The 17782-nt window shown below is 43.7% G+C and overlaps 1 protein-coding gene across 17 annotated transcripts in view; it reads right to left on the reverse strand.

The window, feature by feature from the left end:
- ATXN1 (ataxin 1) overlaps positions 1 to 17782 on the reverse strand; it is a 291336-nt gene that overhangs the window by 165061 nt on the left and 108493 nt on the right. For 16 of the 17 annotated variants that reach the window (XM_075921210.2, XM_075921216.2, XM_075921217.2 and 13 more), the window contains one exon: positions 11344 to 11412. The exons of the other annotated variant lie outside the window; for it this stretch is intronic. The gene's annotated coding sequence lies outside the window, so the exon portion shown is untranslated. The remainder of the gene's footprint in view (positions 1 to 11343; positions 11413 to 17782) is intronic. 17 annotated transcript variants of the gene reach the window in all.

Below are 17782 nucleotides of genomic sequence, written 5' to 3' on the forward strand. Positions count from 1 at the left end.
TTTACAATGGAATGAGGAAAAGTTTAATCTAAATTGGGATTTTATTAAGAAAATTGTGCAAAGCTCTATTTTAAAGGCAAAGTGAAGTGTATCCCTTGCAACAGATTAGCTTTCTATCACGACCCAGCTCTCATTTCAGCTAACATTGTTCTTTTTAAGCAGGTTTCTGAATTTTTATTTTACATTATCATCTGGTAAATAAAAGAGATCAGGTAATAAAGAGGGTTGAGCAATAATACCTTTTTCTTTATCAGACACAGAACATTTGGGTCCCAAAGTGAAAAAATATGGAGATAAATTTCAGAGAATTGACCACCTGTACTAACGTTTTTAATTTCCATATATGTATTCAGAATTCAGCAAGGGAAAAATACTGAATATCAGAGTCTTTCATGGGGTAAGTGATTCAATTTTCAATCAAGGAACGAGAACTATATTTAGAAAGACATAACACATTACTTTTTTCTTCTGTTAAATTCAGCAGAATTAAAGGAACCAGATGGTCAAATATCTACAGGATGTTCTCAGATACATTACACTGATGAAGAAACATTAGAAAGGAAAAAATTCTACCCGTATTAAGAGTAGTCCGGTGCACATGACATAGTAATGAATGGGATCACCATGAACAGCTATAAAGTAAAGTACTTTGACTTGTGACAATTTATATATGCCACGGAATTTATAGTTACAGAAATTCTGATACAATGAACTTTTTGTGAAGTCCTTTTCCTTCCAATATAGGCAAAAACAAATAATGATCAACTAACCAGTCCTAGGGTACATCTACACTGCAACACTATTTCGAAATAACTAGCTCTATTGCGTAATAACTTAGTCCGTGTCTATACAGCAGGCAGTTATTTCGAAATAGTGTCAAAATACTGTCAAGCTGGAGGACTTCATACTCCACTCCTGTAACCTTCATTGTACAAGGAATAAGGGAAGTGGGAAAAAAGAGTGCTCTATTTCAAAGTAAGTGCTGTGTAGACATGCTCCCTATTTATTTTGAAATAAGATACGCAATTCACATAGCTCAATTTGCACAGCTTATTTCAAGTTAAGCCGTGCAGTGTAGACACACCCCTAGTGAACAGCCATTTGGCAGCTTAGCTGACCTAGACTCATATATTAAAAATAAAATTCCATCTGTTCTGACCTTTAGAGCCCTGCATGGATATAAAATTTGTATCCAAAGCCAGAAAAATGAGCTGCAGATATCAGCACCCTCATCTGCAGATGTGGATACCCATGGGTATAAAATGAATATCCGCACATTTTGCAGGGCTTTAATATTTCCAGTATAGACACTTGTTTTAAATGGTAAAACCTGGTAAATAGATAAAATAAAATCATTTCAAGATGAAACCAAGTATTTCAGGTTCTTAGCCTACAAGCAAACATTGTCACTGTTGAGCTATGAAGCATTTGAACTGTGTGAACATTATTTTTTATTATAAACACTATTGGGGAAGTATACTTACAATATAACGAATAAAAGTGGTACTGTCTGTGTGTGTTGCATTAAAGACAATGTGATGTTTCATGCTGTACATATTTGTAACAAGGAACTGAGAACAGGATGATAATGGTAATACATTAGTATCTTGACTAAACTGAATATACACTGGTTTAAAAAAAAAAGAGGCTCGGGGAAAAATTTCTAACTATACCTCTTTTAAAAAATTAAATATCTGAATGTTCTGTAATGACACATCCCTAGAAAGTATTTACTGAAAAGATTTTCCTCCTACTTATCCATAAACCATCCACCCCCCACAAAATTGATGGAACTGTACATCAGCCTAAGCTGTTTAATTCAAGTTTATAAATAGCTACCCAATGACGGAAGGATTTATACTCTCAGTTCATTTTATATACACACTGTATTCATATGCCTTTTTAAAAAAAATGCACCTGATCCTCATTTATACTGCGGGCACTTTACACAGCTCTGGCAACGTAAAAGGGGCCATTAAAGTAAACAGGAACCAGGTCATTTACACCTAATTCAAGACCTCTTTACACAGCCAGAAGAGTGTAAAATCACCTTGTGTATGTGAGGATCAAGTCTTGGAAGTTTAACATTGCACAATGATCAATACCAATGTGCGAGACATGAGAAGAAGCCTCTGGTGACACAGTGCTAAAACTTCCAATCCCTCACTCCGGTGAAAGCTTTCCCTGTGTAAAGACTACAGGGTCATGACCCAAAGAAATAAACAACATAAAAAGGAAACCTTAAATGCATTGATTTTCCACATACCACTTGCACTGTTTTAAATGGCTGGGTGAAGCCATTAAACAGAAACGAGATTTCAACTCCTAAGGGCCTGATTCTCTGTGCCCTGCACCTTTTGCAGTCATGTACATCAGAGAAGGAAATGTATTTACATCACTGCAAATTGGATGGGAAATGTGACTAAATAAGAAAAAATGTGTTTTATAGGCACTCTGTGCTAGTCTAAATTACTGCACAAAGGGGAGGGCAGTGGAAAATCATGCCTGTTAAAGTTTACTTTGCCACACAATCCATTAAAATTCAGTTTGGACCTAGGCTGATGGCTTGACATAAAAAAGTTACAGTATCCTCACCATGTGGAATACTGCATACTATGAATACCCACATTAAAGCAACTTTTTTGCATTATGATTGGCATTTTAACATTACACAGATGAATGCTCTCCAGTGGGTAAATATATATGTCAATCACTATATTTGCTTTTGATAGTATGACTTTTACACCATAAAATAAAATATCAGTTGGTAAACAAAACACTTTGTTCTGTGTCTCTAAAAAACAAATCACTAGAGTCATTTAAAAATGTACAAAAGTACAAGCTAAGACCATTAACAAGACAAACTGGCTCTCACTATCTACTAAAACTATACCTGCATTTCAACAGGAACTTTGGCTTCAGAGTAAGACATGCTTCTTACATACATAGGGCAATCATACAGAGAGATGTGAGAATTAGTTCCTTAATCTTTTATAACCAAAGGTGTGGGTTATCCTGAACCACCATTGATAACAAAGCACTCTCTCCGAAGGCACTCTGCATCTCATGAGATGGTGCCAATAACATAGCAATATACAGAAAAAAATGAGACAACATAGTCTGATTTTCAAATGTGTGTTTTTGCTGTTTTTATTTACAATTCATGCCTTTTTGTTCAATTCCTGGTGTGTGTCAGAAACACACACACACACACAAACTAAACTGCAGGCAGTCATCCTTACTTCTAAACAATAGACTTAAATTGCAGCAAGGGAGGCTTGGGTTGGACATTAGGAAAAACTTTCTGTTGGGGAGGTCAAGCACAGGAATAAGTGATCCAAGGAGGCTGTGGAATCTCCACCACTGGAGATTTTTAACAAGCAGGTTAGATAAACACCTTTCAGGGGTGGCCTAGATCAGGGGTCAATAACCTCCAGCACACATGCCGCAAGTGGCATGTGACCCTTCCCACCAGATCCATTGTGCAGGGAACACTACCCTTCCCAGCTCTGTGCGCTGCCATTTCTCTTCCCCCAGCTGGGACAGGCTCACACTAGCGCAGCGCAGCTGCAACAGCTGCCCTGTCGCCCTCCTCCCTGTACGTAGGTTCTCTGGATGCTTTGCCAATGGGCAGCCAGGGTGGGGCAGCATGTGGTGGCATGCAATTTCTGGAGCAATTTTTGCATCCCCGGCCTCCACTCCAGCTGCCCCACCACCACATACTGCGCAGAGTCCTCTCCCCTTCCCCTCCCCCCCCCCCCCCCCACAGAACTGCCTCTGTACAGGGCCAGGGTCCAGCCTCACTGCCTCCTCCTCCACCTCCAGAAGGCCACTTGTTGTTAGAGCGGCAACCACTGAGGGTGGGGGGAAGGGGATGGGTCTGAGGCAAAACCCAGCGGAACTGATCCCGGACCTCAGTGTCTTGGAGCTACTGCTTCAGCTCCGGAAGGGGCCGCACAGAGCCCAGCTGGGGCACTGCAAGTTGGGGCACATTTGGACTAGATAGGTGCACTCTGTGCACTGCCGCTCTCTCCCCCCACCCGCTGGGGGGGCATCGGCGCGTGGAGCCGCTCACTCTGCTGCTCTCTGCCGCGTCTGGAGAGGAAGGTCCAGGCTTTCCACACACGCACGCACGCCCTCCAAGTGGGAAGCCAGAGCGGGGATGGGGGGCTGAGCTCCCTCTCCACCCCATTGGGGGAATGACAGCGCACTGTCTGAAAGCTTTTCCCTGCTGCAAGGGGGCATCCTCCCTCATGCCCAGACAACCATGCCCCAATCTCCCTCACTAACTCCCCTCCCCCTGCAAAGACCCCACACCTCCAGCTTGCTCCGACATCCTCTCTTGCTCCTCCCTCCACCTGGCCAGTCACCCTGCTTCTGCATCCTACTTCCCTCCCAGATTCTGCACCCCCATCCCTAGCCAACTCACTGGCAGTCCTGTCCCACACACTGAACCCCTCACTTTTGTCCCCACCCCAGAACCTGAAGGGGTCCATAAAATCCACTAACATTGGAACCCCAGAAAAATAAATCTGGCCTATGGGAAACTTATTCCATGAGGCTGGAGCACCAGAGGAGTGAGGTGTCTCAACTGGAGGCCACATCAGTGAGGATTGGGTTTCTTTGGAGAAGTTGTTTTTCTTCTCACTTGTGTGGTCCTCAACTGATTTTTCTAAGGGTCAGTGGCCACCAACCCAAAAAAGTTTCTCCACTTCTGTCATAAATACAGAAAATATTGAAACCTTTTGTGCTGGACACATATTAATGTTTTACTTGATTTTAAATGAAGTTTGATACACTAACTTGAGAAAGTTAAAATGCTTAATCTGTTTAATAATTTAAATTAAACCATTCTCCCTAGCTGCAGTTGGTTCAGAAAATACGGTCACCATATCCAGCCAGCTCCTGCCCACAGCACACAGATCCATAAATAGAAGTGAATAAGTTAAATCTTGGCAAACCACTTATGAAAGGTTGCCAACCCTTGGTCTAGATGATACTTAATCCTGCCATGAGTTCAGCAGACTGGACTAGACAACCTCTCAAACATGATTCTGTGGTTTAAAGTATATCAGGACTAGCAAAAAGAAAAAGCCCTAAATAATGGTCCTCTATCCAGACCAGAGGCAAGACACAAGCAACTGAAATGCAAGCTTCTCCATAACGACCCAGCAATATTCGATGCCACCACTCTACCATTTAGTCTCCATGACTAAGCCTTGGCATCTTTGCTAGCAAGAGTCCCAGTTAGTGTCAATGGTCATAGAGATTCAACTAGAAAACATGGAGACTAGTCACTTGGGTTACTGAGGAACAAGAAAACATTTCTGATTTGGGGGGCCAGATTCAGATTTCATCTGGCATAAATTTGGAGCAATTCAGAGGATTTCAATTGACTTCTTATGGGATTTATAACAGTTTACCAAAGCGCAGAATCTGGCTCTTGGTTACTACAAACCTAGCCAGATTCAAAAGGCCCTGATTTTGTTGGAGCAGATATAATGTAAATGAATGGAGCTACAATCACTTAATTAGAGCAATATTGACTCACATTAGCTACAAATCTGCCCCCCCCCCCTTTCTGAATATAGGATGTAAAATCTGCAGGAGTAAGGGGAGAAGAGAAAGATACACACATACACAGAGCTATATAAAAGTTCCACAGAATATCCTCCACCCAAACCACACGCATAAACCTGAGGTACTTGAATGTAAGACAATTTTTTGAGAACAGACCCTGTGGTGTTGGATTCATTAATGCAGCCTAATAAATAGCCACTAGATATGTATGTAGGTTTTTGACACAGCTGATTGTCCATATATTTCAGAAGAAAAGTTGGATATACATAAAAATATATTCCACAAATCATAATTCAGCAAAATCAGTTTATTGCTTCTTATCCTCAGAATACATATAGAGAAGGATTTGAGAAATATTATTAGTCAGGACTATACCTACTCAGCAACTTGGCAACCTATTCAATTTTAACGTGCTGTTCCTACTACAATTTACAAACAAAATTGTCCTTTACTAAAATAGATTTGTCCCCCCAAAATCCTAGGTAATAACACAAAATACTCAGAGCAGTTTTTCACCCACAAATTCCACTCTACAGCATTATTTTTCCCCCAAAACATTTTGAGCTCCAAATAAACAGAAACAAATCTGAAGCACATTACACTGAGCAGTACACAACAGACAGGTTGCACTCCCAGACTTTTATTGACATTCAAATCTGTAATGTTTAACTCCCACTATTGTTCTAAATGATGAACAGGCAACCTCCTCTACACACATGCATGCACACATTCGATGTTACATCATGTACTTTATTTCTAATAGTAAACCTTGCCGAAAGGAATTTTATTTTTACACTTTCTCACCACCCACTCCTAATTAATGTCAATCAGTGTCTTCTACATAGCACATGCTGCAAGTACGTGGCCATATCTACACTATGGATTTTGGGCAAAAATTTCCCACTGCTACTAAAAATTGATATAGCTCCAGGTATTGTGTTATAGATTCAACTAGGAACCACACAGAGATAGAAAATTCATTTCATTCTAGGCCATTGAACAGTAACAAAAAGGTAATAACTTTGGGGCCCAGAATCTGATCTTATTTGCACTGGTATAAATCTAGATTCCATGGACCTTAATAGGTTTGCTGCAGAAATACAAAGATGTAAGAGAGAGCTGGATCTGTCCCTAGATTTTATGCTCTGATAGCTAAAGGCCAGTAGTAGTAAAAGTAAGAGCACTAGTGATGGTCCTGCAGCCACTGTCATTTTTCAATACTGTGGTTAAAGTACTGACTGTGTTAAAGTCAGTGGAGTCGAGATTTCACCCCACATTGCTTAGACCTGTTCTGAGCAGAGTTACACTGCATTAAAATCACTAGCAACCAGAGATGTTAGTGTATAGTCATTTAAACTATTTATTAACCGATAAGCTCAGGCTTATTGGTTAATACACCCACCACCCCTCCTTGCTGCCTCTGTATCAGTTAGTAAGGGTGGAAAGGCAGGAGCCAGTGCCCATGGGGAGCCAGCTTTTAATTTGGCTTCCTGCACGTGCCACTTACCACAGAGCCTATCTCTCCTCACCCCTACCCCAGAGGCATCAGCACGGGGGACAGGTGGGAGCCATCTTCAAAGCCAGCTTCCCCTGAGCATCCTATCCCATGGAGCCGCCTGACCCCTCGCCCCCAGGCTGCTGCCTCTGATAGAAAGGCAGCAGCACTGAGGGGGGGAGGGAGAGGTGGGAGCCGATACACGTGGGAAGCTTACTTTCAAGCTGGCTCCCTGCGCATATTAGCTCCTGAGGAGCCACCTGCCCCCCCTTGCTTCCTCCTACAGATACAATGCAGGGTGGGGTGGGGCGGGAGAGATGGCTCCATGGGAACCAATATGGGGCAGGGAAGCCATCTTAAAAGCCAGCTCCCCGCAAGCACCAGCTGCATGGAGCCACCTAACCCCCGCTGCAGCAGCACAAAGGGAGCAGGTGGGATGCTAGAACAGCCTTCCTCCACGGGGAGCTTGGGCACACTGCGGACAGGGGATGCTGTGTCAGAGGCAGCAGCATGGGGTGGCAGGCGGGAGCCGGTCCGTGTGGCAAGCTGATTTTTAAAACCAGTTGTGGACTGGCTCTGCCTTCCACCCCACGCTGCTGCCTCTGACACAGAGTGATAGGGGGCTCCCAGGGAGTGGGGCTGCGAGCTAGGAGTGCACTGGCTGTTGGCCTTTGCCCCCAGGGGGGGAGGAGGAGCGTTTTAGTAACCGTGTGACCACTAAAAATCATTGTGGCTACACGATTACTAAAATAAGTTCTCTCTAACATCCCTACTAGTACCCATTGGAGGCTGGTCAACACTAGCACTCCCACTGTTACCAACACCAGAGAAGTCACCAGGGTGGTACTAACAGTGAGAAATTCCCTCCCCCCCAAAAAAACCCTCCAGTATAGACATTGCTTCTATCCAGTGGTCCAAATGGGTAAGAATTAGGCATATGGAAGTGTTACTGTGTACCCAGTGCATGGATGAGTCTTTTAAAATCTTAAAAGCTGGCTCCTCATGCGTATTAGCTCCCTGGTCCACCCCACGCTGGTGCCTCTGTATTAGAAGCAGCAGTGCGGGGACAGAGGAGCAGGTGGAAGCCGGTATGTGCGGAGAGCTGCCTACACCCCTCTGCCCCCGTGCTTCTGCCTCAGTTGCTTAATTAAACTCATTTCAACATCACTAGTCGGCATGGTACGGTACGCCATACCAGCAATTAACTGTAGCCAATACAGCATACAAGAAAGATTCCCTGGTGCCCATCCCCAGTCTCTCCACTGGCGGCCACGTCTCTGTGCACTGGGGTGGGGGAGGGTGGGCACAGGGCTGGGAGTACTATGGCAGGCATATTGCCCCTGCCAGCCCTGTGCTTGCAGTCCTCTATATGGAATGTGGAAGCTCTGTAGAATGGCAGGGGGGTGGGGCTGGGAATTATGCGCCTTTTCCTGCTGGAAGGGGCAGCAAGGAAAGTAGAACTGCCAGCATCTCCTCTGGCTGCTGTGTCACCCCCAGCTCTCCTTCTCCCAGGTATTGTTGGATAGGGGAAGGGAGCGGGAGTCCCACGACGGGGGAGGTTGGAGTCACGTAGAGGGTCACGTGGGGAAGTCAGATCTCCCACCCACTAGCTAGTGTGCCCTCCCACTACCATACCGGTAAGAACTTTTGTTTACTTGCACCACTGCTACTATCTAGAGACCTACAATACATATAAACACAATCATAAACCTCTTCCAATACCATTTTTCCCTCTCTCATATAAAAGTAAATCCAGCTCCAATGATTTCCCTCCCTTAACTTTTGCACGAGAGGAAGACAGGCAGCTAAAAAAAGAAAATTAGACACTTCATGAAATCTGTGATTTAAGCAAAGAAACTAGCAAGACAGATGGGCTGATGCATTAAGGGAGCTTCAGTTCATCATTCTATATTTTCCAAGCTGTACAGTACAACACTGTCTTCCCTTTTCAGATTATTTTTTAAGATTGTTTTGTAGTCCAACAATTCTGTTTTGGAGTCCAACTTGCAGTCCTCCTCCTGACTCTTACTTTAAAAAAAAACACTCAGAGAAGACTCAGTCACAACATCTATTTGCCTTCCCTCACCGGTTCCCACACACTTTTTTTTCCGCCTGTCATCAAGTTTGTGTACAGATTTGTTGGTACAAGATCCTTAGCTCAGGTCTGGCTGAGTATAAAAGTTCCTCAACAGTTTCTCACCAGAGTGGACATAAAACCACAACGGCACAGCTACCAAAGTCAGCTAGTCCTCCCAAACTCCATCCTACAACATAAATACTTCACATTTCACAATGAGTGATTCATATCCGGTTTCCCACCCCCACCCCTCTAGCTTTCTGTTCCTCATTGCTACGGGCATCCACTGAGTAACAGGAAATCCCATCATAGTATATAATGTTCAGCACTTGCGAGGTAACTAGAGAACTTCTGAACACCAGCATTTACTACAGGGGTGGGCAAAAGGGCCTCCGCAGGACGGATCCAGCTAGGAGGCCCTGCTGCTCCCCCACCCCCAGGCTAATTAGGGTTTGGGGGCAGAGGAGCACATGAAGCCTCTTCCCACCCTACCACGAGCACGTGGCACTTTGAAGTGCCACGCGCTGCTCACAGGGCGGGGGGGGGGGGGGAGAGTGGAGGAGGCTTTGCGTGCTCCCCCACCCCCAGGCCAATCAAGGACTGGGGGCGGGGGAGCTGCATAAAGCTTCTTTCGCCCTGTCCCAGCCCTGTGAGGAGCCCGCAGCACTTCCAAGTGCCACATTGCTCCTCGTAGGGTGGGAAGAGGCTTCCCGCCCTCTCCTGCCCTCAGGCCCTGATTGGCCTGGGGGTGGGGGAGCATGCCAAGCCTCTTCCAGGGCATGAGTGCTTAGTGGGAAGGGGGGGCAAAGGGTCTCCCCCACCCCCAGACCAATCATGGTCTGGGGGTGGGGTATCCCTGCCCCCTTCCTATTTAGGCCCCACCCCTTCCAGGGTGGCCCAGGGCTACTTCAAAAATTATTGCCCACCCCTGAGTTACTACCTACTAAAGGGAATGTATTCACTCAACCAAGGAGCTGGCCAAAGCCCAACATAAGGCTCTTCCTTGGGATTTGGGACAATGAAGTGACCAGGGCACACCTAACCTCTAAGGTTCACAACCAATAGAGTTATATAAGGTGTCGGGGCAGTGAAGATAATGCAAAGCAGTACCACCACAACATCCTTCTGTCCTTTGTAACGTGCATGGAGATATACAGAAAAGTAGTAGCAGAGAAGACCTATGCATTGATTATTAATTATTATTAAGATGCTGGGACAATAACCCAGCTTCCTGGGATGCCCTTCTTTGAAGAACTAGATTTTGTCCTGACAAAACAGCCATCCATTAGCTGATGCAGCATGTCAGGACCTTGATGAAGATGAGAACACAAAAGCCCAGAGGGAGAAGGAGGAGCAGACCCAGGAGGCTAATGGGAAGGGACACAAGATATAGGGAGATAAAGGGCCTTCCTCACCAAGGATTAAAGTATACTGCATTTTGCTGTGTGCATTCTTTGTTTCATTGTGTGTGGTTGGAGGAGCTCAAAATCCAGAAACCAACACTGCTGGCATTACCACTGCTGTTATTGTAAGGGCAGAAAGACTAGATAGCTAAATCCTTGATGTACACACATTCTTTAAAAATATTAAGTTCTATGAGGAAGGAAGAAACCATAGGTATCTATCTCCCTGAAAACAAAGGAAAAATGGGGGAAGCTGGTGCTCCAGCCATCATGCAAATTCCTTGCTCAGAACAATTACCAATTTAACTTCCTCTACTTTATTTGGGATTAAGCTCTCTTTCTGCAGGACACACACCACCACCACTCACCTGGAAAATAAAGTGAGACTGCTACTCGGCAGAAATTCATTATCAATAAGAAATGCTGAATGCTGAGTCAGGGATGCTGTCTAATCTGTCTAACATGCAATTTTTTTAAAAAGTTTTCTTTCCGCTAAATGTCTGTTCTAAAGGGTCTATTTATAGTAATAATGTAGTGGTGGTAATGAAGGTATTGCAACATGATGTCCTAATCATGGTACAATTTGTAATGTGGAAAAAAATGCCACTCTGCTTTCAATAAAAAACTATGGAAACGCATTAATTCAGACATCAAGTCCTTTTGATGAAGAGGTGTAGAATAAGTTGCATTATATCAGAGTTCACCAAAAAGATAATTCCTTTCCCTCTACCTCACTCCAGTTCCAAGTCAAACAGGTGGCATCTGCCATGGATGACAAATTTTCCTACCATTCAGGCACTGCCTCCTTTCCTTTCTTTTTCTCCACAGCTCCAGTTGAGACGTTCCAAAAATGTAATCTGAAAGTACAAGGGGATACAAAATGAATCAAACTTTTGAATAATTTAAAATGTAAACAAATTCATCAGAAATAGTTATTGAATGGCCAAAATCTGCATACATGGCATTAGCTTCAAACTTCCTGTTCCTCTACCAGAAAAAGAACACTGTCCAGATTCTGTAATAAATAGCCAAGGTGTCCTCCTTTCCGAAAATAAGTAGTGAAATCCTGGCCTCAATGAAGTCAATAGGAGTTTCCCCATTCATTTCAATGGGGTCATGATTTCTCTCTAGGAAAGTAGTCAGAACTCTGTTTAATAGTCTTAGATTTATCAGAGTACCTTTTCACAGGCCAGCCTAATATCAGTGCTCAGTTGTGATCATGACATAGCATTGCCTTCGGGCAATATGGATTGTTGCAGGGACAAATCAACTGGTGGGCTAATATCAGCTGACATAATGCTAATCACAACAGCTTGGCCACTGGGTTACTATTAAAATGATCCTGTTCAATTTTCTTTATAACCCTCCAAAATTAGAGATGGGAAAAAGTGTGTAGGTTGGATGAAAGAGCCACTTCATGATGAAGGCAGCTTGGGCCTCTTCCTCCATGCCCTTGTATCTGTTGCAGAGGTCATTTGCATTTTGGTTTTCTGTTGCAGGAAACAGGTATATGCACAGATTTCATAGAGTTTCTACTACTGTTTGAGACCAGGATCTGCTCAAAGGCTTCTGCCTGTGATGAGTTTGCTTCCTATTTATACCACTGATTAGTACACTTTGTCTTAGCGCATGAATGGAAGATGGCATACTGTGTGCTTGAAAAGGAGGGAGATATCCTTGAAAGGAGATTTGCAACTTGATCCCCTTTTATGATTTTTGTGAGCAATGAGAACATTAGAGAAAGGATGTTGGCAAATCTTTCTTAACTTGACCAGAGGAAGGTGGCCAACTCTGAACTCTGGGAGATTCCAAATAGGAAAGGGCTCCCTGAAAAGGACCGTTTTTAAACTAGAGGAGGCTCTGTACAAACTCCCCAACCCAGCAGACTTGAGTCTATCATCACAAGGAGCCTTTGGGAGGGGTCTTGCAGGGGCATTCCCTTTATTTTATTATTTATGTCTGTTCACTATACAAAGAACATCTTGACCTACTTGAGTATCACTACTTGATAGCCAAGATTCTGATCTGCAGACCTTCCATGAGAAGAATCTATTTCAACGGGCTTAGACAAAGTTGAGCCCATGGAACTAGATCCTGGCAGAAAGCCATCCCTCTCAACAGATTTATTAGCGAATGGAATGATGGGAAGTCCTGAGATAACAGCACAATAATCAGAGCCTTTAGCCTCAGGAAACAATAATTCAGAGGACCTATGGAGCTCCTCTCAGTATCTATCAGGAACCCTAACAGTGTGTCTAGACTACAGGTTTTGTCGACAAAAGTGGACTTTTGTCGACAAAACTATACCTGCGTCTACACTACCGCCGAGTTCTATCGACAGTAAGTCGACAGAATGCTGCAGTTTTGTCGACGGTGGTAAACCTCATCCTATCCCATCATTCTGTCGACAAAAGGCGTTATTACATCCACACTGTGCTTTTTCAAAGAGAGCGTCTAGACTCTTTGTCGAAAAAGCGGCTTGCTTTGTCGACAGAGGCTTTGTCGACAGTATCTGTCGACAAAGCCTCTGTCGATAAAAATCTATAGTCTAGACGTACCCTTAGTGAAAGATTTCTGGAATAATACCGCAGCAGTCTTCTTCTGACCAAACCAACACGCAAGCGTTTCTTACTACTGACCATGGCTTTTGCTGCTTGAGTCTCCAAGATGACTTTTGATTAGAATAGCCATTTGACCAGACAGGAGAAAGGGAAGGGCAACATCCACTACCTACAGTAATTGTTATACAAAATTCTGATGGCCGAAAATCTAATGGCCAAAGTGAAAGTGAGCTTCAACAAACCAACAGGTCTCTCAGCAACTGCCAGAGTCACCTTAATTTCACAAGGAGATGATATGGCTGAAGCCTGGTAGTTTGCTTCCTGAGCACAGTCAGTGCTAAGAGGGCTGGCAGACAAGTAGCTTAAGCTGCTTCCACACAGAATAAAAAAAGTAAAATAGGATCGGGTAAAAAATACCCACAAGAAATAAGGGAACGGAAGGTCCAAGTTTCTGGAAAAAAATAGTCCCCTAGACTGACTTGTTTCTTCCAAGGCATCAAACAGAATGGGAGCAGTGGAAAGAGGAATGGGAAGGCATCAGTGGCTGGCCTTAGACCTCAGTAGTTCCTCCGGTGCCACTGATATATGGGGCAATCCAGTTCCAATACTGATTACGGCTGCTTGTTAGTTGTGATACCTCTTCCCAAGCAAAGACAGTCCATTCTATATCTTCTGCCAATTCTTTCTTGGCTTTGCTCACTTTCTTTTTCCTTCAATGCTTGCCTAGTATGTCTTCCATCTTCCAAACAGTGTACATGTCCCAATCACCTGAACCTTCTTTCATGATCATAGAATCATAGAATACTAGGACTGGAAGGGACCTCGAAAGGTCATCGAGTCCAGTCCCCTGCCCCCATGGCAGGACCAAATACTGTCTAGACCATCCCTGATAGACATTTATCTAACCTACTCTTAAATATCTCCACAGATGAAGATTCCACAACCTCCCTGGGCAATTTATTCCAGTGTTTGACTACCCTGACGGTTAGGAACTTTTTCCTAATGTCCAACCTAAACCTCCCTTGCTGCAGTTTAAGCCCATTGCTTCTTGTCCTATCCTCAGAGGCCAAGATGAACAAGTTTTCTCCCTCTTCCTTATGACACCCTTTTAGATATCTGAAAACTGCTATCATGTCCCCCCCTCAATCTTCTCTTTTCTAAACTAAACAAACCCAATTCCTTCAGCCTTCCCTCATAGGTCAAGTTCTCTAGACCTTTAATCATTCTCGTTGCTCTTCTCTGGACCCTCTCCAATTTCTCCACATCTTTCTTGAAATGCGGTGCCCAAAACTGAACACAATACTCCAATTGAGGCCTAACCAGCACAGAGTAGAGTGGAAGAATGACTTCTCGTGTCTTGCTCACAACACACCTGTTAATGCATCCCAGAATCATGTTTGCTTTCTTTGCAACAGTATCATACTGCCGATTCATATTCAACTTGTAGTCCACTACAACCCCTAGATCCCTTTCTGCCATACTCCTTCCCAGACCTTCGCTTCCCATTCTGTATGTATAAAACTGATTATTCCTTCATAAGTGGAGCACTTTGCATTTGTCTTTATTAAACTTCATCCTATTTACCTCAGACCATTTCTCCAATTTGTCCAGATCATTTTGAATTATGAACCTATCCTCCAGATTAGTCGCAACCCCTTCCAGCTTGGTATCATCTGCAAACTTAATAAGCATACTTTCTATACCACCAATATCTAAATCGTTGATGAAGATATTGAACAGAGCTAGTTCCAAAACAGACCCCTGCGGAACCCCAGTTGTTATGCCTTTCCAGCAGGATTGTGAACCATTAATAACTACTCTCTGAGTACGGTTATCCAGCCAGTTATGCACCCACCTTATAGTAGCCCCATCTAAGTTGTATTTACCTAGTTTATTGATAAGAATATCATGCGAGACCATATCAAACGCCTTACTAAAGTCTAGGTATACCACATCCACCGCTTCTCCCTTATCCACAAGACTCATTATCCTAGTAAAGAAAGCTATCAGATTGGTTTGACATGATTTGTTCTTTACAAATCCAACCTGGCTGTTCCCTATCACCTTGCCACTTTCCACGTGTTTACAGATGATTTCCTTAATTACTTGCTCCATTATGTTCCCTGGCACAGAAGTTAAACTAACTGGTCTGTAGTTTCCTAGGTTGTTCTTATTTCTCTTTTTATAGATGGGCACTATATTTGCCCTTTTCCAGTCCTCTGGAATCTCTCCTGTCTCCCATGATTTTCCAAAGATGATAGCTAGAGGCTCAGATACCTCCTCTATCAGCTCCTTGAGTATTCTAGGATGCATTTCATCAGGCCCTGGTGACTTGCAGGCATCTAACTATTCTAGGTGATGTTTAACTTGTTCTTTTTTTATTTTACCTTCTAAAACTACCCCCTTCCCACTAGCATTCACTATGTTAGGCATTCCTACAGACTTCTCGGTGAAGACCGAAACAAAGAAGTCATTGAGCATCTCTGCCATTTCCAAGTTTCCTGTTACTGTTTCTCCCTCCTCACTGACCAGTTTTTTCTAAGACATCCTGTTCAGCCAGCTCCTTCATGCTCACATTTATTATTTTGTTTTTGCATGAAATGTTTAATATCTTCCTCAGTCATCTGTGATGGGCAGCCTCCAATCTCTTTTTGTTATCTATTGTCACGGCCCAAGTCTCTGCTCCACACAGTAGCAGGTTCAGTACAGTCACATGATCTAATCTGACCTTTAGCATGCTGTGGAGATCTATTTAACCAAATGCTGTTCATCCTTCCACAAGCAGGGTTTGCTTTTCTTAATCTCCTATCAATATCTTTATCACAGCCACCCTCAAATGTCATCACACTCTATAGACAGAATAACTCAAAGTTTCGTTTTAACTCTGTCAGGGTAGTCATTCTGTTCCCCTTTCTACTTAGTAAAGACGACCATATTTTCAGAATGCAATTGCTGGAGGGTAAAAAAAATGGTTTGCCAATGTTATACGCTGCTTCCTAAACAAGGACAATCCTTATGGTGTGCACAAATGGTCAACAGTCCTGAAAAGCGAGTACCTCCACTTAAAGCTAAGGTTGACCAAAACCACAGTTCAGTTTAACCTCAGCAATAAAGGTTCAGCCATTTCTGAGAAAGTGGTTAAGGAAACGCACACTGTTTTGTATATGTTAAAAATAATTATTATTATTACCGCTTCATTGAGAAACCTCTAGCACCTCTGGAATTTGGCAGGGAGGTAGCCTTTGCACAGGAAGTGCAGAAAGATATACCCCTGATAAACTCTCACCAAAATGTGGTCAAATTATGAGCCCTCAGAAAAATCTCAATTTGCATTTGCTCATTAGACACTTGCAAGTCTGCCTGTTTGCTTCTCCTAAAATTCCATCTGCATTGTGTTTAGGCCTCAATCCTGCAAGCAGCTCCATGCAGGCCAATCCCAGCATATGTGAAGTCAGCTAGGCTTTGTGCAGGTGTCCATCGTGGGATGAAAGAAGCCACAGTGAGGGAAGAGAAGATATAATTATCCCAACATTCTGTCCTTAGCTCTATCTGAATAGGAACAGAATTAAGGAGACGATGCAGGAATGTACGCGATTAGTCAACTATCCGATAAGCATATGCTTATCGGATAGTCGACTCAGCTAGTCGTTCCGCCCACCCCACCCCGCTTGTCACCTCTATCAGAGAGAGGCAGCAAGGGGGGGGAGCAGGAGCAGGTGCAGGGGGGAGCTGGCTTAAAAGCCAGTTCCCCGCAGCACCGTTTCCGGGCGGGGCAGCGGGGAACTGGTGGCACTTCCATCTTTGAAATGTAGCAAGAGCCAGAAGTGCTACAGGAGCAGGGGATGAGTGGGGGACTCAAGCGGTCCCCTGCTGGCTCCACACTCCCTGCTTTTGAAATGTACAAGAGCCCCTTCCCCCCCGGCTCTTGTACTTTTCAAAAGCAAAGTGTGCGCAGGGAGCACAAGGCCAGAAGCGGATTCAAGAACAGGGTCAGCGAGGGACCTGTGCTCCCTGCACGTGCTTTTATTTTGAGATGTACAAGAATCCCAGGGGGGGCTCTTGTACATTTCAAAAGCAGGGAGCACGGGGGATGGCTTGAGTCCCCTGCTGGCTCCAGGTTCTCCTGGTGCTTCTGCCTTTGAAATGTAGCAAGAGCCACCAAGGCTCTTGCCACATTTCAAAGGCGGAGGTGCCCTTATTGACTAATTGAATAGGCGATGCAGATTGCATCGACTATTCAATTAGCTGATTAATCTAAATTTAACATCGTTAGCAGGAATGGCAGCTGAGATGTTTTTAAAAAGAAAGAAAAATCCACAGCTGCAGCAAAGTACAATGCACGCTTAAATATTCCCCACCACAGAGCCTTCCTGGAGGAATATATTCTGATAAACCAGCATGCCTATATCTCAGAACATCAGCAAGTGGCAAAGATCTGTGGTTTAGTCTCTGAAGTATTCTCATTCTTTAGAATCTTTTTGAAGAGTGACACTGTTAATGCCAAATATATCCTCCTTGCACCAACAGGCACTTTTATTTTAATCCTGCATGATATTTCCTCCTCATCAGAAACACTCGCTCACTCAGTCACTCATTCACTTCTCTTTTCATTTTTTGGGAACTCAATTTTTTCTTTCCATATGTAAATGAAAAACAAAAAATAAGC

The sequence above is a fragment of the Pelodiscus sinensis genome, chromosome 2 (assembly GCF_052426305.1).
Source record: "Pelodiscus sinensis isolate ZL-2025 chromosome 2, ASM5242630v1, whole genome shotgun sequence".
NCBI classification, from domain to species: Eukaryota; Metazoa; Chordata; order Testudines; family Trionychidae; genus Pelodiscus; species Pelodiscus sinensis.